This window comes from Hordeum vulgare, chromosome 4H (genome assembly GCF_904849725.1).
Source record: "Hordeum vulgare subsp. vulgare chromosome 4H, MorexV3_pseudomolecules_assembly, whole genome shotgun sequence".
Taxonomy (NCBI): Eukaryota; Viridiplantae; Streptophyta; class Magnoliopsida; order Poales; family Poaceae; genus Hordeum; species Hordeum vulgare.
In genome coordinates, this window is record NC_058521.1 from 383,598,016 (window position 1) to 383,621,115 (window position 23,100).

Below are 23,100 nucleotides of genomic sequence, written 5' to 3' on the forward strand. Positions count from 1 at the left end.
TCCTTCTCCTCCTCCTTCTCTCCCTTCTTCTTGATTTCTTCTTCTCCTCCTCCTCCTCCTCTTTCTTCTCCTCTTTCATATTATCCTTGCTTTAATTTCCCCAACAATGACATAATTAGCCCATTTAGCTCCAGAATACCATAATAACCTCAAAATGGCATAAGAACCTTGGTCAGCTCATGAATATTATATACTTGGCTTGTTTTCCTCTATAATGGGATAATTAGCCCATTTAGCTCCAAAAAGACATAATTAGGTAATTTAGCTCCAACAAGAGGAGAAGAGGAGACGAAATAGGAAAAATGAAAAGAAAGAAGAAGAAGAAGAAGAAGAAGTGAAGAAGGAGAAGGAGGAGGAGGAGGAGGAGAAGGAGAAGGCCATGGACCTTCTAGTCCTTCTCCTCCTCCTCCTTCTTGATTTCTTCTTCTTCTCCTCCTCCTCCTCTTTCTTCTCCTCTTTTGTATTATCCTTGCTTTAATTTCCCCAACAATGACATAATTAGCCCATTTAGCTCCAAAATACCACAATAACCTCAAAATGGCATAAGAATCTTGGTTAGCTCATGAATATTATATACTTAGCTTGTTTTCCTCTAAAATGGGATAATTAGCCCATTGAGCTCCAAAAAGACATAATTAGGTAATTTAGCTCCAACAACAGGAGAAGAGGAGAAGAAATAGGAAAAATGAAAAGAAAGAAGAAGAAGAAGAAGAAGAAGAAGAAGAAGAGAAGGAGAAGGAGGAGGAGGAGGAGGAGAAAGAGAAGGCCATGGACCTTCTAGTCCTTCTCCTCCTCCTCCTGCTCCTCCTTATCCTCCTTCTTCTTGATTTCTTCTTCTTCTTCTCCTTCTCCTCCTCCTCTTTCTTCTCCTCTTTCATATTATCCTTGCTTTAATTTCCCGAACAATGACATAATTAGCCCATTTAGCTCCAAAATACCATAATAACCTCAAAATGGCATAAGAACCTTGGTTAGCTCATGAATATTATATACTTAGCTTATTTTCCTCTAAAATGGGATAATTAGCCAATTTAGCTCCAAAAAGACATAATTAGGTTATTTAGCTCCAACAAGAGGAGAAGAGGAGAAGAAATAGGAAAAATGAAAAGAAAGAAGAAGAAGAACAAGAAGAAAAAGAAGAAGAAGAGAAGAAGGAGAAGGAGGAGGAGGAGGAGGAGAAGGAGAAGGCCAAGGACCTTCTAGTCCTTCTCCTCCTCCTCCTTCTCCTCCTTCTCCTCCTTCTTCTTGATTTCTTTTTCTTCTCCTCCTCCTCCTCTTTCTTCTCCTCTTTCATATTATCCTTGCTTTAATTTCCCCAACAATGACATAATTAGCCCATTTAGCTCCAGAATACCATAATAACCTCAAAATGGCATAAGAACCTTGGTCAGCTCATGAATATTATATACTTGGCTTGTTTTCCTCTATAATGGGATAATTAGCCCATTTAGCTCCAAAAAGACATAATTAGGTAATTTAGCTCCAACAAGAGGAGAAGAGGAGACGAAATAGGAAAAATGAAAAGAAAGAAGAAGAAGAAGAAGAAGAAGAAGTGAAGAAGGAGAAGGAGGAGGAGGAGGAGGAGAAGGAGAAGGCCATGGACCTTCTAGTCCTTCTCCTCCTCCTCCTTCTTGATTTCTTCTTCTTCTCCTCCTCCTCCTCTTTCTTCTCCTCTTTTGTATTATCCTTGCTTTAATTTCCCCAACAATGACATAATTAGCCCATTTAGCTCCAAAATACCACAATAACCTCAAAATGGCATAAGAATCTTGGTTAGCTCATGAATATTATATACTTAGCTTGTTTTCCTCTAAAATGGGATAATTAGCCCATTTAGCTCCAAAAAGACATAATTAGGTAATTTAGCTCCAACAACAGGAGAAGAGGAGAAGAAATAGGAAAAATGAAAAGAAAGAAGAAGAAGAAGAAGAAGAAGAAGAGAAGGAGAAGGAGGAGGAGGAGGAGGAGAAAGAGAAGGCCATGGACCTTCTAGTCCTTCTCCTCCTCCTCCTGCTCCTCCTTATCCTCCTTCTTCTTGATTTCTTCTTCTTCTTCTCCTTCTCCTCCTCCTCTTTCTTCTCCTCTTTCATATTATCCTTGCTTTAATTTCCCGAACAATGACATAATTAGCCCATTTAGCTCCAAAATACCATAATAACCTCAAAATGGCATAAGAACCTTGGTTAGCTCATGAATATTATATACTTAGCTTATTTTCCTCTAAAATGGGATAATTAGCCAATTTAGCTCCAAAAAGACATAATTAGGTTATTTAGCTCCAACAAGAGGAGAAGAGGAGAAGAAATAGGAAAAATGAAAAGAAAGAAGAAGAAGAACAAGAAGAAAAAGAAGAAGAAGAGAAGAAGGAGAAGGAGGAGGAGGAGGAGGAGAAGGAGAAGGCCAAGGACCTTCTAGTCCTTCTCCTCCTCCTCCTTCTCCTCCTTCTCCTCCTTCTTCTTGATTTCTTTTTCTTCTCCTCCTCCTCCTCTTTCTTCTCCTCTTTCATATTATCCTTGCTTTAATTTCCCCAACAATGACATAATTAGCCCATTTAGCTCCAAAATACCATAATAACCTCAAAATGGCATAAGAACCTTGGTTAGCTCCTGAATATTATATACTTAGCTTGTTTTCCTCTAAAATGGGATAATTAGCCCATTTAGCTCCAAAAAGACATAATTAGGTAATTTAGCTCCAAAAATAGGAGAAGAGGAGAAGAAATATGAAAAATGAAAAGAAAGAAGAAGAAGAAGAAGAAGAAGAAGAAGAAGAGAAGAAGGAGAACGAGGAGGAGGAGGAAGAGAAGGAGAAGGCCAATGACCTTCTAGTCCTTCTCATCCTCCTCCTTCGCCTCCTTCTCCTCCTTCTTCTTGATTTCTTCTTCTCCTCCTCCTCCTCCTCTTTCTTCTCCTCTTTAATATTATGCTTGCTTTAATTTCCCCAACAATGACATAATTAGACCATTTAGCTCCAAAATACCATAATAAGCTCAAAATGGCATAAGAACCTTGGTTAGCTCATGAATATTATATACTTAGCTTGTTTTCCTCTAAAATGGGATAATTAGCCCATTTAGCTCCAAAAAGACATAATTAGGTAATTTAGCTCTAACAAGAGGAGAAGAGGAGAAGAAATTGGAAAAATGAAAAGAAAGAACAATAAGAAGAAGAAGAAGAAGAAGAGAAGAAGGAGAAGGAGGAGGAGGAGGAGAAGGAGAAGGCCAAGGACCTTCTAGTCCTTCTCCTCCTCCTCCTCCTTCTCCTCCTTCTCCTCCTTCTTCTTGATTTCTTCTTCTTCTCCTCCTCCTCCTATTTCTTCTCCTCTTTCATATTATCCTTGCTTTAATTTCCCCAACAATGACATAATTAGCCCATTTAGCTCCATAATACCATAATAACCTCAAAATGGCATAAGAACCTTGGTTAGCTCATGAATATTATATACTTATCTTGTTTTCCTCTAAAATGTGATAATTAGCCCATTTAGCTCCAAAAATACATAATTGGGTAATTTGGCTCCAACAAGAGGAGAAGAGGAGAAGAAATAGGAAAAATGAAAAGAAAGAAGAAGAAGAATAAGAAGAAGAAGAAGAAGAGAAGAAGGAGAAGGAGGAGGAGGAGGAGAAGGAGAAGGAGAAGGCCAAGGACCTTCTAGTCCTTCTCCTCCTCCTCCTTCTCCTCCTTCTCCTCCTTCTTGATTTCCCCAAAAAGACATAGTTAGGTAATTTAGGTCCAACACGAGGAGAAGAGGAGAAGAAATAGGAAAAATGAAAAGAAAGAAGAAGAAGAAGAAGAAGAAGAAGAAGAAGAAGAAGAAGAAGAAGAAGAAGAAGAAGAGAAGGAGGAGAAGGAGGAGGAGGAGGAGGAGGAGGAGAAGGCCAAGGTCCTTCTTGTCCTTCTCCTCCTCCTCCTTCTCCTCCTTCTCCGCCTTCTTCTTGATTTCTTCTTATTCTCCTCCTCCTCCTCTTTCTTCTCCTCTTTCATATTATCCTTGCTTTAATTTCCCCAACAATGACATAATTAGCCCATTTAGCTCCAGAATACTATAATAACCTCAAAATGGCATAATAACCTTGGTTAGCTCATGAATATTATATACTGAGCTTGTTTTCCTCTATAATGGCATAATTAGCCCATTTAGCTCCAAAAATACATAATTAGGTAATTTAGCTCCAACAAGAGGAGAAGAGGAGAAGAAATAGGAAAAATGAAAAGAAAGAAGAAGAAGAAGAAGAAGAAGAAGAGAAGAAGGAGAAGGAGGAGGAGGAGGAGGAGAAGGAGAAGGCCATGGACCTTCTAGTCCTTCTCCTCCTCCTCCTTCTCCTCCTTCTTGATTTCTTCTTCTTCTCCTCCTCCTCCTCTTTCTTCTCCTCTTTCATATTATCCTTGCTTTAATTTCCCCAACAATGACATAATTAGCCCATTTAGCTCCAAAATACCATAATAAGCTCAAAATGGCATAAGAACCTTGGTTAGCTCATGAATATTATATACTTAGCTTGTTTTCCTCTAAAATGTGATAATTAGCCCATTTAGCTCCAAAAAGACATAATTAGGTAATTTAGCTATAACAAGAGGAGAAGAGGAGAAGAAATTGGAAAAATGAAAAGAAAGAACAATAAGAAGAAGAAGAAGAATAAGAAGAGAAGAAGGAGAAGGGGGAGGAGGAGGAGAAGGAGAAGGCCAAGGACCTTCTAGTCCTTCTCCTCCTCCTCCTTCTCCTCCTTCTCCTCCTTCTTCCTGATTTCTTCTTCTTCTCCTCCTCCTCCTCTTTCTTCTCCTCTTTCATATTATCCTTGCGTTAATTTCCCCAACAATGACATAATTAGCCCATTTAGCTCCAAAATACCATAATAACCTCAAAATGGCATAAGAACCTTGGTTAGCTCATGAATATTATATACTTATCTTGTTTTCCTCTAAAATGTGATAATTAGCCCATTTAGCTCCAAAAATACATAATTGGGTAATTTGGCTCCAACAAGAGGAGAAGAGGAGAAGAAATAGGAAAAATGAAAAGAAAGAAGAAGAATAAGAAGAAGAAGAAGAACAAGAGAAGAAGGAGAAGGAGGAGGAGGAGGAGGAGAAGGAGAAGGAGAAGGCCAAGGACCTTCTAGTCCTTCTCCTCCTCCTCCTTCTCCTCCTTCTCCTCCTTCTTCTTGATTTCCCCAAAAAGACATAGTTAGGTAATTTAGCTCCAACACGAGGAGAAGAGGAGAAGAAATAGGAAAAATGAAAAGAAAGAATAAGAAGAAGAAGAAGAAGAAGAGAAGAAGGAGAAGGAGGAGGAGGAGGAGGAGAAGGAGAAGGCCAAGGTCCTTCTTGTCCTTCTCCTCCTCCTCCTTCTCCTCCTTCTCCCCCTTCTTCTTGATTTCTTCTTCTTCTCCTCCTGCTCCTCTTTCTTCTCCTCTTTCATATTATCCTTGCTTTAATTTCCCCAACAATGACATAATTAGCCCATTTAGCTCCAGAATAACATAATAACCTCAAAATGGCATAAGAACCTTGGTTAGCTCATGAATATTATATACTTAGCTTGTTTTCCTCTATAATGGGATAATTAGCCCATTTAGCTCCAAAAATACATAATTAGGTAATTTAGCTCCAACAAGAGGAGAAGAGGAGAAGAAATAGGAAAAATGAAAAGAAAGAAGAAGAAGAAGATGAAGAAGAGAAGAAGGAGAAGGAGAAGGCCATGGACCTTCTAGTCCTTCTCCTTCTCCTCCTTCTCCTCCTTCTTGATTTCTTCTTCTTCTCCTCCTCCTCCTCTTTCTTCTCCTCTTTCATATTAACCTTGCTTTAATTTCCCCAACAATGACATAATTAGCCCATTTAGCTCCAAAATACCATAATAACCTCAAAATGGCAGAAGAATCTTGGTTAGCTCATGAATATTATATACTTAGCTTGTTTTCCTCTAAAATTGGATAATTATCCCATTTAGCTCCAAAAAGACATAATTAGGTAATTTAGCTCCAACAAGAGGAGAAGAGGAGAATAAATAGGAAAAATGGAAAGAAAGAAGAAGAAGAAGAAGAAGAAGAAGATAAGGAGAAGGAGGAGGAGGAGGAGGAGAAGGAGAAGGCCAAGGACCTTCTAGTCCTTCTCCTCCTCCTCCTTCTCCTCCTTATCCTCCTTCTTCTTGATTTCTTCTTCTTCACCTCCTCCTCCTCTTTCTTCTCCTCTTTCATATTATCCTTGCTTTAATTTCCCCAACAATGACATAATTAGCCCATTTAGCTCCGAAATACCATAATAACCTCAAAATGGCATAAGAACCTTGGTTAGCTCATGAATATTATATACTTAGCTTATTTTCCTCTAAAATGGGATAATTAGCCAATTTAGCTCCAAAAAGACATAATTAGGTAATTTAGCTCCAACAAGAGGAGAAGAGGAGAAGAAATAGGAAAAATGAAAAGAGAGAAGAAGAAGAAGAAGAAGAAGAAGAAGAGAAGAAGGAGAAGGAGAAGGCCATGGACCTTCTAGTCCTTCTCCTCCTCCTCCTTCTTCTTGATTTCTTCTTCTTCTCCTCCTCCTCCTCTTTCTTCTCCTCTTTCATATTATCCTTGCTTTAATTTCCCCAACAATGACATAATTAGCCCATTTAGCTCCAAAATACCATAATAACCTCAAAATGGCATAAGAACCTTGGTTAACTCATGAATATTATATACTTAGCTTATTTTCCTCTAAAATGGGATAATTAGCCAATTTAGCTCCAAAAAGACATAATTAGGTTATTTAGCTCCAACAAGAGGAGAAGAGGAGAAGAAATAGGAAAAATGAAAAGAAAGAAGAAGAAGAAGAAGAGAAGAAGGAGAAGGAGGAGGAGGAGGAGGAGAAGGAGAAGGCCAAGGACCTTCTAGTCCTTCTCCTCCTCCTCCTTCTCCTCCTTCTCCTCCTTCTTCTTGATTTCTTTTTCTTCTCCTCCTCCTCCTCTTTCTTCTCCTCTTTCATATTATCCTTGCTTTAATTTCCCCAACAATGACATAATTAGCCCATTTAGCTCCAAAATACCATAATAACCTCAAAATGGCATAAGAACCTTGGTTAGCTCCTGAATATTATATACTTAGCTTGTTTTCCTCTAAAATGGGATAATTAGCCCATTTAGCTCCAAAAAGACATAATTAGGTAATTTAGCTCCAAAAAGAGGAGAAGAGGAGAAGAAATAGGAAAAATGAAAAGAAAGAAGAAGAAGAAGAAGAAGAAGAGAAGAAGGAGAAGGAGGAAGAGAAGGAGAAGGCCAATGACCTTCTAGTCCTTCTCATCCTCCTCCTTCTCCTCCTTCTCCTCCTTCTTCTTGATTTCTTCTTCTCCTCCTCCTCCTCCTCTTTCTTCTCCTCTTTCATATTATGCTTGCTTTAATTTCCCCAACAATGACATAATTAGACCATTTAGCTCCAAAATACCATAATAAGCTCAAAATGGCATAAGATCCTTGGTTAGCTCATGAATATTATATACTTAGCTTGTTTTCCTCTAAAATGGGATAATTAGCCCATTTAGCTCCAAAAAGACATAATTAGGTAATTTAGCTCTAACAAGAGGATAAGAGGAGAAGAAATTGGAAAAATGAAAAGAAAGAACAATAAGAAGAAGAAGAAGAAGAAGAGAAGAAGGAGAAGGAGGAGGAGGAGGAGAAGGAGAAGGCCAAGGACCTTCTAGTCCTTCTCCTCCTCCTCCTTCTCCTCCTTCTCCTCCTTCTTCTAGATTTCTTCTTCTTCTCCTCCTCCTCCTCTTTCTTCTCCTCTTTCATATTATCCTTGCTTTAATTTCCCCAACAATGACATAATTAGCCCATTTAGCTCCAAAATACCATAATAACCTCAAAATAGCATAAGAACCTTGGTTAGCTCATGAATATTATATACTTATCTTGTTTTCCTCTAAAATGTGATAATTAGCCCATTTAGCTCCAAAAATACATAATTGGGTAATTTGGCTCCAACAAGAGGAGAAGAGGAGAAGAAATAGGAAAAATGAAAAGAAAGAAGAAGAAGAAGAAGAAGAAGAAGAAGAAGAAGAGAAGAAGGAGAAGGAGGAGGAGGAGGAGGAGAAGGAGAAGGAGAAGGCCAAGGACCTTCTAGTCCTTCTCCTCCTCCTCCTTCTCCTTCTTCTTCTTGATTTCCCCAAAAAGACATAGTTAGGTAATTTAGCTCCAACACGAGGAGAAGAGGAGAAGAAATAGGAAAAATGAAAAGAAAGAAGAAGAAGAAGAAGAAGAAGAGAAGAAGGAGAAGGAGGAGGAGGAGGAGGAGAAGGAGAAGGCCAAGGTCCTTCTTGTCCTTCTCCTCCTCCTCCTACTCCTCCTTCTCCCCCTTCTTCTTGATTTCTTCTTATTCTCCTCCTCCTCCTCTTTCTTCTCCTCTTTCATATTATCCTTGCTTTAATTTCCCCAACAATGACATAATTAGCCCATTTAGCTCCAGAATACCATAATAACCTCAAAATGGCATAAGAACCTTGGTTAGCTCATGTATATTATATACTTGGCTTATTTTCCTCTAAAATGGGATAATTAGCCAATTTAGCTCCAAAAAGACATAATTAGGTAATTTAGCTCCAACAAGAGGAGAAGAGGAGAAGAAATAGGAAAAATGAAAAGAAAGAAGAAGAAGAAGAAGAAGAAGAAGAAGAGAAGAAGGAGAAGGAGGAGGAGGAGGAGAAGGAGAAGGCCAAGGACCTTCTAGTCCTTCTCATCCTCCTCCTTCTCCTCCTTCTCATCCTTCTTCTTGATTTGTTCTTCTTCTCCTCCTCCTCCTCTTTCTTATCCTCTTTCATATTATCCTTGCTTTAATTTCCCCAACAATGACATAATTAGCCCATTTAGCTCGAAAATACCATAATAACCCCAAAAAGTCATAAGAACCTTTGTTAGCTCATGAATATTATATAATTAGCTTGTTTTCCTCTCAAATGGGATAATTGCCCATTTAGCTCCAAAAAGACAGAATTATGTAATTTAGCTCCAACAAGAGGAGAAGAGGAGAAGAAATAGGAAAAATGAAAAGAAAGAAGAAGAAGAAGAAGAAGAAGAAGAAGAAGAGAAGAAGGAGAAGGAGGAGGAGGATGAGGAGAAGGAGAAGGCCAAGGACCTTCTAGTCCTTCTCCTCCTCCTCCTTCTCCTCCTTCTCCTCCTTCTTCTTGAATTCTTCTTCTTCTCCTCCTCCTCCTCCTCTTTCTTCTCCACTTTCATATTATCCATGCTTTAATTTCCCCAACAATGACATAATTAGCCCATTTAGCTCCAAAATACCATAATAACCTCAAAATGGCATAAGAATCTTGGTTAGCTCCTGAATATTATATACTTAGCTTGTTTTCCTCTAAAATGGAATAATTAGCCCATTTAGCTCCAAAAAGACATAATTAGGTAAGTTAGCTCCAACAAGAGGAGAAGACGAGAAGAAATAGGAAAAATGAAAAGAAAGAAGAAGAAGAAGAAGAGAAGAAGGAGAAGGAGGAGGAGGAGGAGGAGAAGGAGAAGGCCAAGGACCTTCTAGTCCTTATCCTCCTCCTCCTTGTCCTCCTTCTCCTCCTTGATTTCTTCTTCTTCTCCTCCTCCTCCTCTTTCTTCTCCTCTTTCATATTATCCTTGCTTTAATTTCCCCAACAATGACAAAATTAGCCCATTTAGCTCCAAATTACCATAATAACCTCAAAATGGCATAAGAACCTTGGTTAGCTCATGAATATTATATACTTAGCTTGTTTTCCTATAAAATGGGATAATTAGCCGATTTAGCTCCAAAAAGACATAATTAGGTAATTTAGCTCCAACAAGAGGAGCATAGGAGAATAAATAAGAAAAATGAAAAGAAAGAAGAAGAAGAAGAAGAAGAAGAAGAGAAAAAGGAGAAGGAGGAGGAGGAGTAGGAGAAGGAGAAGGCCAAGGACCTTCTAGTCCTTCTCCTCCTCCTCCTTCTCCTCCTTCTTCTTGAATTCTTCTTCTTCTCCTCCTCCTCCTCTTTCTTCTCCTCTTTCATATTATCCTTGCTTTAATTTCCCCAAAAATGACATAATTAGCCCATTTAGCTCGAAAATACCATAATAACCTAAAACTGGCATAAGAACCTTGGATAGCTCATGAATATTATATACTTAGCTTGTTTTCTTCTCAAATGGGATAATTAGCCCATTTAGCTCCAAAAAGACAGAATTAGGCAATTTAGCTCCAACAAGAGGAGAAGAGGAGAAGAAATAGGAAAAATGAAAAGAAAGAAGAAGAAGAAGAAAAAGAAGAAGAGAAGAAGGAGAAGGAGGAGGAGGATGAGGAGAAGGAGAAGGCCAAGGACCTTCTAGTCCTTCTCCTCCTCCTCCTTCTCCTCCTTCTCCTCCTTCTTCTTGAGTTCTTCTTCTTCTCCTCCTCCTCCTCTTTCTTCTCCTCTTTCATATTATCCTTGCTTTAATTTCCCCAACAATGACATAATTAGCCCATTTAGCTCCAAAATACCATAATAACCTCAAAATGGCATAAGAACCTTGGTTAGCTCATGAATATTATATACTTAGCTTGTTTTCCTCTAAAATGGGATAATTAGCCCATTTAGCTCCAAAAAGACATAACTAGGTAATTTAGCTCCAACAAGAGGAGAAGAGGAGAAGAAATAGGAAAAATAAAAAGAAAGAAGAAGAAGAAGAAGAAGAGAAGAAGGAGAAGGAGGAGGAGGAGGAGAAGGAGAAGGCCATGGACCTTCTAGTCCTTCTCGTCCTCCTCCTTCTCCTCCTTCTTGATTTCTTCTTCTTCTCCTCCTCCTCCTCTTTCTTCTCCTCTTTCATATTATCCTTGTTTTAATTTCCCCAACAATGACATAATTAGCCCATTTAGCTCGAAAATATCATAATAACCTCAAAAAGGCATAAGAACCTTGGTTAGCTCATGAATATTATATACTTAGCTTGTTTTCCTCTCAAATGGGATAATTAGCCCATTTAGCTCCAAAAAACAGAATTAGGTAATTTAGCTCCAACAAGAGGAGAAGAGGAGAAGAAATAGGAAAAATGAAAAGAAAGAAGAAGAAGAAGAAGAAGAAGAGAAGAAGGAGAAGGAGGAGGAGGATGAGGAGAAGGAGAAGGCCAAGGACCTTCTAGTCCTTCTCCTCCTCCTCCTTCTCCTCCTTCTCCTCCTTCGTCTTGATTTCTTCTTCTTCTCCTCCTCCTCCTCTTTCTTCTCCTCTTTCATATTATCCTTGCTTTAATTTCCCCAACAATGACATAATTAGCCCATTTAGCTCCAAAATACCATAATAACCTCAAAATGGCATAAGAACCTTGGTTAGCTCCTGAATATTATATACTTAGCTTGTTTTCCTCTAAAATGGGATAATTAGCCCATTTAGCTCCAAAAAGACATAATTAGGTAAGTTAGCTCCAACAAGAGGAGAAGAGGAGAAGAAATAGGAAAAATGAAAAGAAAGAAGAAGAAGAAGAAGAGAAGAAGGAGAAGGAGGAGGAGGAGGAGGAGAAGGAGAAGGCCAAGGACCTTCTAGTCCTTCTCCTCCTCCTCCTTGTCCTCCTTCTCCTCCTTCTTGATTTCTTCTTCTCCTCCTCCTCCTCCTCTTTCTTCTCCTCTTTCATATTATCCTTGCTTTAATTTCCCCAACAATGACATAATTAGCCCATTTAGCTCCAAAATACCATAATAACCTCAAAATGGCATAAGAACCTTGGTTAGCTCATGAATATTATATACTTAGCTTGTTTTCCTATAAAATGGGATAATTAGCCGGTTTAGCTCCAAAAAGACATAATTAGGTAATTTAGCTCCAACAAGAGGAGAATAGGAGAAGAAATAAGAAAAATGAAAAGAAAGAAGAAGAAGAAGAAGAAGAAGAGAAGTAGGAGAAGGAGGAGGAGGAGTAGGAGAAGGAGAAGGCCAAGGACCTTCTAGTCCTTCTCCTCCTCCTCCTTCTCCTCCTTCTTCTGGAATTCTTCTTCTTCTCCTCCTCCTCCTCTTTCCTCTCCTCTTTCATATTATCCTTGCTTTAATTTCCCCAACAATGACATAATTAGCCCATTTAGCTCGAAAATACCTTAATAACCTCAAAATGGCATAAGAACCTTGGTTAGCTCATGAATATTATATACTTAGGTTGTTTTCCTCTCAAATGGGATAATTAGCCCATTTAGCTCCAAAAAGACAGAATTAGGTAATTTAGCTCCAACAAGAGGAGAAGAGGAGAAGAAATAGGAAAAATGAAAAGAAAGAAGAAGAAGAAGAAGAAGAAGAGAAGAAGGAGCAGGAGGAGGAGGATGAGGAGAAGGAGAAGGCCAAGGACCTTCTAGTCCTTCTCCTCCTCATCCTTCTCCTCCTTCTTCTTGATTTCTTCTTCTTCTCCTCCTCCTCCTCTTTCTTCTCCTCTTTCATATTATCCTTGTTTTAATTTCCCCAACAAGGACATAATTAGCCCATTTAGCTCCAAAATACCATAATAACCTCAAAATGGCATAAGAACCTTGGTTAGCTCCTGAATATTATATACTTAGCTTGTTTTCCTCTAAAATAGGATAATTTGCCCATTTAGCTCCAAAAAGACATAATTAGGTAAGTTAGCTCCAACAAGAGGAGAAGAGGAGAAGAAATAGGAAAAATGAAACGAAAGAAGAAGAAGAAGAAGAGAAGAAGGAGAAGGAGGAGGAGGAGGAGGAGAAGGAGAAGGCCAAGGACCTTCTAGTCCTTCTCCTCCTCCTCCTTGTCCTCCTTCTCCTCCTTATTGATTTCTTCTTCTTCTCCTCCGCCTCCTCTTTCTTCTCCTCATTCATATTATCCTTGCTTTAATTTCCCCAACAATGACATAATTAGCCCATTTAGCTCCAAAATACCATAATAACCTCAAAATGGCATAAGAACCTTGGTTAGCTCATGAATATTATATACTTAGCTTGTTTTTCCTATAAATTGGGATAATTAGCCGATTTAGCTCCAAAAAGACATAATTAGGTAATTTAGCTCCAACAAGAGGAGAATAGGAGAAGAAATAAGAAAAATGAAAAGAAAGAAGAAGAAGAAGAAGAAGAAGAAGAAGAAGAAGAAGAGAAGGAGAAGGAGGAGGAGGAGCAGTAGGAGAAGGAGAAGGCCAAGGACCTTCTAGTCCTTCTCCTCCTCCTCCTTCTCCTCCTTCTTCTTGAATTCTTCTTCTTCCCCTCCTCCTCCTCTTTCTTCTCCTCTTTCATATTATCCTTGCTTTAATTTCCCCAACAATGACATAATTAGTCCATTTAACTCCAAAATACCATAATAAGGTCAAAATGGCATAAGAACCTTGGTTAGCTCATGAATATTATATTCTTAGCTTGTTTTCCTCTAAAATGGGATAATTAGACCATATAGCTCCAAAAATACATAATTTGCTAATTTAGCTCTAACAAGAGGAGAAGAGGAGAAGAAATAGGAAAAATGAAAAGAAAGAAGAAGAAGTATAAGAAGAGAAGAAGGAGAAGGCCCATGACCTTCTAGTCTTCACCCTCCTCCTCCTTCTCCTCCTTCTCCTCCTTCTTCTTGATTTCTTCTTCTTCTCCTCCTCCTCCTCTTTCTTCTCCTCTTTCATATTATCCTTGCTTTAATTTCCCCAACAATGACATAATTAGCCCATTTAGCTCCAAAATACCATAATAACCTCAAAATGGCATAAGATCCTTGGTTAGCTCATGAATATTATATACTTAGCTTGTTTTCCTCTAAAATGGGATAATTAGCCCATTTAGCTCCAAAAAGACATAATTAGGTAATTTAGCTCCAACAAGAGGAGAAGAGGAGAAGAAATAGGAAAAATGAAAAAACAAGAAGAAGAAGAAGAGAAGAGAAGAAGGAGAAGGAGGAGGAGGAGGAGGAGGAGGAGGAGGAGAACGCCGAGGACCTTCTAGTCCTTCTCCTCCTCCTACTTCTCCTCCTTCTCCTCCTTCTTGATTTCTTCTTCTTCTCCTCCTCCTCCTCTTTCTTCTCCTCTTTCATATTATCCTTGCTTTAATTTCCCCAACAATGACATAATTAGCCCATTAAGCTCCAAAATGCCATAATAAGCTCAAAATGGCATAAGAACCTTGGTTAGCTCATGAATATTATATTCTTAGCTTTTTTTCCTTTAAAATGGTATAATTAGCCCATATAGCTCCAAAAAGACATAATTAGGTAATTTAGCTCCAACAAGAGGAGAAGAGGAGAAGAAATAGGAAAAATGAAAAGAAAGAAGAAGAAGAAGAAGAAGAGAAGAAGGAGAAGGGGCAGGAGAAGGCCAAGGACCTTCTAGTCCTTCTCCTCCTCCTCCTTCTCCTCCTTCTTCTTGATTTCTTCTTCTTCTCCTCCTCCTCCTCTTTCTTCTCCTCTTTCATATTATCATTGCTTTAATTTCCCCAACAATGACATAATTAACCCATTTAGCTCCAAAATGCCCTAATAAGCTAAAAAAGGCATAAGAACCTTGGTTAGCTCATGAATATTATATTCTTAGCTTGTTTTCCGCTAAAATGACATAATTAGCTCAAAAACATCATATTTTGTTCTTCTTCTAACTTTCTTATTCACATTTTTGTAGATTGGATACACTACAAGTGAAAGTGCATTATATCGACTAGAGGGGGGTGAATAGGAGATTTTTAGAATTTCATCACTGAGGAAATTCCTTTTGAGGAAATTCCTCACTGATGACTAACTTACAGCGGAAACAGTAAAGGATCAGACGTGCAAACGTTCACAACAGCAGTATTACAGAGTGAAGAATGTGAAAACAGATTGCACAGTAAGCAGGCATGCATAATACAAATGATGATTAACTATTGTGAAGAATTAGGGGTTGACGAAATTCAGAGAAAGTCTTCAGCAAATTCTTCAAACAGTCACAACGAAAGTCATCAGCACATAATACAGAGAATGTAAAGAGTTGAGGAATTAGAACCCGATTCTTAGTGAAGACTGTTGTTGATGACCCAGTTCAAACTGTTATGATAGTTTTACATCTGGTTTGGAGCGGCTTGGTATTGAAACCAAAACACACCCAGTCCCGGGACACACAGTCCCTACCTTATTCTCCTTGAGCTAAGGACACACAGTCCTCGCCCAACACGCGTGGTAAGTCTTCAGGGCAGACTTCCAAACCCTCACAAACTTGGTCACCCGGCGATCCACAATTGACTGCTGGATTTCTCTAAACCATGACGCCTAACCGTCTGGAGGATGCACAGTCCTCAAAGGTAAAAGGCTTCAGTCACACACAGGAATAACTTCTTCAGTGATGCTCAATCACTAGGTTTGGTTTGTGGTTTCGGTGTATGGGTATTTCCTCACTGATGAATTACTCTCGGAAGCTCTGAGGAATTTGGGTTGCTCTTATGACAAGTGTCAGTTTCTAACGGAGCAGCCAACCAGCTAGTGGTTGTGGGGGGTGGCTATTTATAGCTTGGGAGCATCCCGACATGATTTGACACTAATGCCCTTAAAAAATATGACCGTTGGAGTGGATAAGACTAGTGACTTGGCATGTCTATTGAAACGGTCGGAACCCTCAACTGTGAGAGTCCTCATGTCACTGATATTCCTCACTTGAGGCTTTTGGTAGGATTAGGCTTGGGTTGAGCATCATGAGGAAATCCATTCCATAGTGTTACTTTGACCCCCTTTAACAGTACGGTGTTCCTATTCAACAAATGCGAAGAAAGTAAAACAGAAAACGTAAATCTTCACGCTTCAATTTCTTCAGAATGATTTTCTTCAGGAACCACCGGTCTTCTCAATATCAGTATCTTCATGAGGAATATCAATTTCATCACAGATTCCTCGCGATTCATTTCTTCAGCTTCAGACCAATTTCTTGAACTGAAGACATATATCTTTAGGGGTCGATATTCTTCAAATATCTCAAACTCCTCAATGACTTATAGATCCTGTGTACACTCACAAACACATTAGATACTTAACCTATAAGTCTTCAAACCACCAAAATCACTAAGGGGCACTAGATGCACTTACAATCTCCCCCTTTTTGGTGGTTGATGACAATTAGGTTAAGTCTTCAACAGGTATAAAAAATGTGAAGTGTAAATACTCATTTCAGGAATTTGAAAACAAGATTCAGAGAGACTCCTCCTGAAGATGTGCATACCTTGATGATTTTGCTTTTATAGCAAATGCATATTGATGATTTATATCATGGAGATCTCCCCCTGAGTCTTGAAAATCTTGCATACATATAACATATCATATGAAGAAAATGAAGATGCATGATGGCAAATGGTATCTGACGAATTCCAGCATGCTTGCATTAAAACATGAGGAATAAGCATGCGAAGAAAAGCGTTCAAAAGCGTCAGAGTACCATCGGGCTTAAGTTACAACTCATTACATAAAAAATTCAGAAGAGCCAAGAGTTTGTAACTTAATATAGTTTATAAGCCCCAAAAATTTCCCGCATGAAGACTAACTCTCGAGTTTCTCCCCCTTTCTCATCAAGTGACAAAAAGGGACAAACTAAGGACTAACGCCCATGAAGACTTCATTTCTTGGCGGTCGAGGAAGAGCCGTGATGCTTCTTGGGAGTAGTCTTCTTCCTGGGGCCGGTTGTAGTGTCGAGTTGTTCCTCATCAGATTCAGCAGTGCGGAATGAAGAAAATGAGCAGTCTTCAAGGTCTTGCACTGGCATGGGCCTGAACTTTCTCTTGGGAGGCCACGACCACTCAAAGTCCTGCTCAAAGTTCATTTCTTCAAGCTCAGTCTGGGTCTTCAGATGTGCAAATGTAGCCCAGGTGCGATCGAAAACCTCATGCAGATAGTGATGATTAAGCTTCACAGAGTTCTGAGTCTCAGTGAGGGTTTTCACAATGGCACCAAACTGGCGTTTGACCCATTTGTGGTTCTGATCCACCTTCTGGTGAAGACTGAGGAGGAGCTCTCTGGTGTTCAACACGCGAGGAGGAACAGGGCTTGCTGGACGAGTCTCAGTATCGTCCCATGAAGAATATGCTTCTGGCTCTTTAAACTGGCCATCAAGGGGCCTACTGCCTTCTTCAATCACAGATTTTCCTTTTCCTTCGATGGGCTCGAAAGTCTTCTTTTTGACCCGGATAGGAGGCATATAACCCATGTGGTTTTGGAAATCAGCGTGGAAGTTGATGCCTGTCCTTGTCCTAATGAATCTCCTGATCCACGGGGCATAAATCTTGTGATCATATGGGCACATTGCAGTGTCAGCCAAAGTCCTCAAGAAGAAATCATGGATATTAATAGGAATACCATGAATGATGTTGAAGAGGATATTCTTCATGAGGCCTACAACATCTTCTTCATCGTCATGGCCTTTGATTGGCGCGAGCACACTGCAGAGGATTCTGTAGACAGAGCGGGGTGTGTACTTGAGCTCATGGACGAGGAATGTGGTTCTTGAAGGTTTTCCTGCAACCAAAGGCTTCATGAGGACTTCCATCATTCCACTTGGTAGCTCATGCTCACCATAAAGCTTCACTGCCCCATCTGAGGGAATTGGTACGGGTAGTTCTCTAAGGAGTTCAGAAGCAGGAGCCTTGTAGTGAGTGTTTTGTGTCATCCAATCAAACACCCAAGTGGTGATGTCTTCAGGGTTGCCAGATATATGAAGAGTGGCATATAACTGAAGAATAAGCTCACTCTTCCAGTCTGATATGTCGGAGCACATAGGAAGCAAACCTGCATCGTGGAGTACACTGAGGACTGGTTCCATGCAAGGTATTTCTTTAAGCTCAACATGAGGAATGTGCCTGAGCTGGAATATCTTGTTGCGTCCACAGAGCACAGAGGCATAGTAGTTCATCTGAGTCCTTGTCCAAAACTTCAGATGCCTCATTTGAGGCTTGTCATAAGGGTTCTCTCCGATGAAATACATGTGTTCCTCAAAGAAATTTTCTTTCTGAAACTTTGGACGCTTGGAGAAGGGCTGACGCTGAATTGGCTTGATATTTTGCTGAGGAATAGGGCGAGAGACAACAATGGCAGTCTCTGGGTTGAGCACAATGAATTCGTTGTCTTGGGCGGGTACATTTTCTTCATCATTTTCCTCAAGTTGAGGAATTTCATCAGCTGGTACTTCTTGCTGGGGAGATGATGCTTGCTCTGGCTGAGCTTCAGGCTGTGGAATTTTTGCCTCTTTCTCATTTTGAGGAGTTGGGTCAGCCTGTTCCTCATCTTGAGGAGTCTGCTCAGAATGTACATTTTCCTCAGCATGTTTTTCTTCAGGTGGCTTTGTGGCAGAAGCATTTTCATCAGCTGGTGCAGCTGATGCTTGAGCAGTCTCTGTCTGAGGAATAAGAGGTTGAGGAATGTCATCTATCTGGATTTCCTCATCAGTGTGTTCCTCAGAGGCAACATCCTTCATTTCCTCATCTGCCCTTGTTGCTGGGTCATTAATGACGACCATCTCATAGGAAGGGGCGACATTGAGAGGCACTGGGTCCAGAGGAGCAGTTTCTTCAGTTTCTTTGAGCCACTTTGCCTCTGTCTCTTCTACTGCTGAGGAGGCTTTTCTCTTCTTTGCTTCCTTTCCACGAGCCCTTGTTTTCTTCACGTCTGATGCAGACGGAATTATCTTCTTCACCTTTGAAGCTTTTGGTGAACGTGTTCTTTCTGCAGATTCTTCAGCTGGTAGTGAGGAACCAGCTGGAACAGAGTCATCAGCCTGCTTTGATGAAGCAGCTGGATCAGGAGCAGTCTCATCAGTGGTTGCAATTTCATCAGTTGCAGTTTCCGTGATGATTTCTTCAATGGCCGGTCATCAACACGGTGCTCTTGGTGTTCTTCCTCAGCTGGAGGAGTTTCCTCCTCATCAGGAGATGCATCTCATGGATGCTCAACCAAGGGCTGAGGAGTTGGTGCTGGGGGTGCGTTCTCTTATTGTAGTCATCAAAAGCACTAGTGGCTAGCTTGATGAAATTGCTCTTGATGCTTTTGCGATCTGACAGCTTGGCATACTTGTCAATCAGTACTTGCAGCTCTGCCTGGGTTGACACCAGTGCATCAGGAGTCAGCTTGAGGAGATTCTGCTTGAGGAATTTTTCCTTTTTGGCCTTTGCAACCTTTGCCTGCCGGGCCTACTGTTCTTTCCACTTGGCTTCATTTATGAAGGTGGCCACCATGTGGCTGATGCCAGGAGGAAGTTTTAAATCAGCAATGGGAGTGTTTGGATCCTCATACCAGATATTGATGTAGTCAAGGAGAACCTTGGGGTCCATGGCCAGAAGAATAGCACTGCCTGATGCTTGAGCAACCCTTTCTTGCTTGTTTTTGATGATGGCTTGCAGGGTTTCATCATCATATTCATCACTTCCCTCTGATGCAGATGGGACTGCGATGATTTTGCTGGGGCAGGGCAGAGTTGCACGTTCAGTATTTGCCAAAGTCTTCACAAGTGGGGTTGAAGACTTTGTCTCCGAGCTAGTTGCAGCTGGGAGTGAGGAGCTGGAGCTGGCGGTCGTAGGCTTCACGACATGCTTCGGTACTGGTTTCTCTTGAGGCTTTGGAGCTGGAGCTGAGGATTTTGATACTGCGGAGATTGGTGCTGAGGGCTTTGGCGCTGATGGTTTTGGTGTTGAAGGTTTTGGTAATGAGGGTTTTGGTGCTGAGGGTTTTGTGACAGAAGTCTGAGCAGACTTCTCTTGAGGCTTTGGAGCCTTTGGCTTTGATGGCGCACACTGCATTTGAGGAATCTCTGAGCCTAAGGTTTCTGCAGCTGAGGAATGAGCAGCACCGGAGGCAGCAGCTGAGGATTCATTGAATTTCTTCACTACAGCTTCTGCTTACCTCTTGAGCTTGGCTAGATGCTTTTCCTTTTCATCTGGATAGTCATCAATGGTTTTGAGGCTTGATGGATGTGCTACTTGATGATCCTCAAGTGGGGCCCTTCTGCCAGGAGGCTTCAAAGCGAATTTCTTCGCATATTTGGGAGTCACAAACCTGTACTCCTTCCATTCCTTCGCCCATCGGCGTTCAATCTTATGCAGCCTTATCTTTCTCTTGGACATTGTCTCATGTTCATCAGGCGTACAATAGTCCATGTATATGTCCTCAGGAATATCAGCAGCTGTGTTCTGCTCCAGTTTCTTTCCTCCCTTCTGTTTTCTCTCTTCCTTCATTTTCTTCAGTTGAAGACTTTGCTGATGATTTTGAACTATTGAGGATTCTTAAGAGCCTTGAAGGGTTTCTTCCAGAAACGCTGCAAATAAGTTAATGTGATGTGAACCGAGAGATCCATCAGCTGACATGTGTGTACCTGTGAACAGAGTATAGTTGCGAGGAATTTGGAGAGGTCATATGCGTTCTCAGATTTGAAGAAAATGAGAAAGTTTGACAGTCTGAGGAATATAACCAGTGGTTGAGGAATTTGCCTAAGCATACTGTTCTTGGGTTCCAGAGTTGTACATATCCAAAAATTCGCACAATTGAGGAATCTCGTGATAATCTTAGATGCTTAGTATAGTTCATCAATGATTGTGGTGATAGGTAGTGTTTGAGGAATCAAGTGTGCATCGTATCTTGAGGAGAAACATATTTCACATAGAGGATGTAAAATTTTAGATCTAATCTACTCTAAAAATGGGATATATTTACCCTGGAAGGTGCGTACGAAGAACACAGAAAGTAGTGTTGGAGAGGCTCTTCGTTCGAGTGTCCAATGCACCCTAACTTGGCGGCAGAGGACGTCTACGGCGGCGGCGGACGAAGATGGTCCGACTCCGGCGTGATTCTGGCGACGAAAAGGTCGAGGCAGTGAAGCTCTTCCTCTCCGGCGACAAGACTACCAGCGGTGGCGCTAGGGTTCAGTGGAGTGTGCTGTGGCAGGAGAGCGATGAGGCGAAGAAGAGGATACCGAGGGGGATAAGGACATATTTATAGCCCAAAAGTTACTGTTTGGCGCGAAAGTTTCGGACCAAATAGCCCCTGCCTCTACGTCTTCGCAGGACACGTGTAGCTCCCGTACGATGCGGTGGAGATAGTGGAGATCGTGGTTATCCGATCGTGGGAAGTGGGGGTTCAGTTACTGTGCCTTTAAAGAAAACAATTTTTGAAGATTCGAGGATTTTCGTTACAAAATCATCAGCTGACAAGGATGAAGTGAGGATTTTGAACTAAGTTTCAAATAGAACGGATATGGCGATTTGAATAGACTGGATAAGTATAGCATAGAGGGAAAGTAGGGCCCGATCACATTCACTTAGCAGAAACATCAACTTGAAGAAATAGCAATAAGTGAATGTTGTTGAGGACTAGAAATCACAGTCTACCTAGGCAAATGAAAGTCATCAAGTGTTTTTGAAGATTTTGTAATAGATCATCACAATGAAGAACAGCTGTTTGGAAGAAAAATGCATTGTGAGGAAATTGATCATTTGAAGAAAATCAACTTGAGGAATTTCACATTGGGCGGTGGCGTTACCCACCATATAAGAATGTTGATTAGAGACGCCGCGTACAATTGTCGTAGGGCCCTGAGAATCAATTTCTTCGTTAATTTCTTTACATTCAGAGTGACATTCTTCATCAGTTGAAGAAAATCGTTTCATCATGTGTTGCACATCTAAGTCATCAACTTTGCATAAGTGTTAGGATGTGTGCATGTTTTTACAAAACATTTGAAGACTCTAAGGTATTTAGCTCACACCGCAACTTGCAAAACCTTTTCTCATCCAAGGGCTTAGTGAAGATATCTGCCAGTTGATCATCAGTCTTCACATGGTCGATGAGGATATTGTCCTTGAGGACATGGTCCCGAAGAAAATGATGACGAATCTGGATGTGCTTGGTCTTCGAGTGCTGTACTTGGTTGTATGCAATCTTGATAGCACTCTCATTGTCACAGTATAGAGGTACATTCTTCATGTTGATGCCGTAGTCCTTGAGGGTTTGCTTCATCCATAGCAGTTGAGCACAGCAAGAACCAGCAGCAATGTATTCAGCTTCGGCAGTGGAGAGTGATACGCAGTTCTTCTTCTTTGAGGACCAGCAAACTAGTGATCTTCCGAGGAAATGGCATGTGCCAGAAGTTGACTTGCAATCCACACGGTCACCAGCATAGTGTGAATCGGAATACCCTACCAGATGAAGATTGGAGCCCTTGGGATACCATAAACCTAGTGTTGGTGTGTGAGCTAAGTATCGAAGAATATGTTTCACGGCCTTATGGTGTGATTCCTTCGGTTTTGCTTGAAAACGTGCACACATGCAATCACTAAGCATTATATCTGGCCTAGATGCACAAAAATACAATAAAGAGCCAATCATAGAACGGTATACCTGCTGATCGAAATCTTTACCATTTTCATCACTGCCGAGGTAGCCGTTGGTAGGCATTGGAGTCTTGGCACCTTTGCATTCGTGCATGTCGAATTTCCTCAGAACATCCTTTAGGTATTTCTCCTATGATATGAAGATTCCATTGCTTTGTTGACGAATTTGAAGACCTAAGAAGAATTTCAGCTCCCCCATCATGGACATCTGATATTCCTCACTCATCATGTAGGCAAATTCATCACTATATCTTTTGTGAGTACAGCCAAATATAATATCATCGACATATATTTGACACACAAATAGCTCATTATCATAGGATTTAGTGAAAAGAGTTGGATCGAGTAAACCAGGTTTGAAGCCTTTCTTCATGAGGAATTCCTTCAATGTATCATACCAAGCCCGAGGGGCTTGCTTGAGGCCATACAGAGCCTTTTTGAGTCTGAAGACTTTGTCTGGATTCTTTGGATCCTCAAAACCTGGGGGCTGAGCAACATATACTTCTTCCTCAAGCTTACCATTGAGGAATGCACTTTTCGCATCCATTTGATACAAGGTGATGTTATGATGATTAGCATAAGCAAGTAGTATTCGAATAGCTTGAAGTCTAGCCACAGGTGCAAAAGTTTCATCGAAATCTATTCCTTCAACCTGGGTGTAGCCTTGGGCTACAAGTCGTGACTTGTTCCTCACCACTTGACTGTCCTCATCTTGCTTGTTTCAGAATATCCACTTGGTGCCGATGATGTTGTGCTTGCGAGGATCTGGTCGTTTGACGAGCTCCCGTACGTCATTCAGCTTGAATTGAAGAAGTTCGTCTTGCATAGCTTGGATCCACTCCGGTTCCAGAAAAGC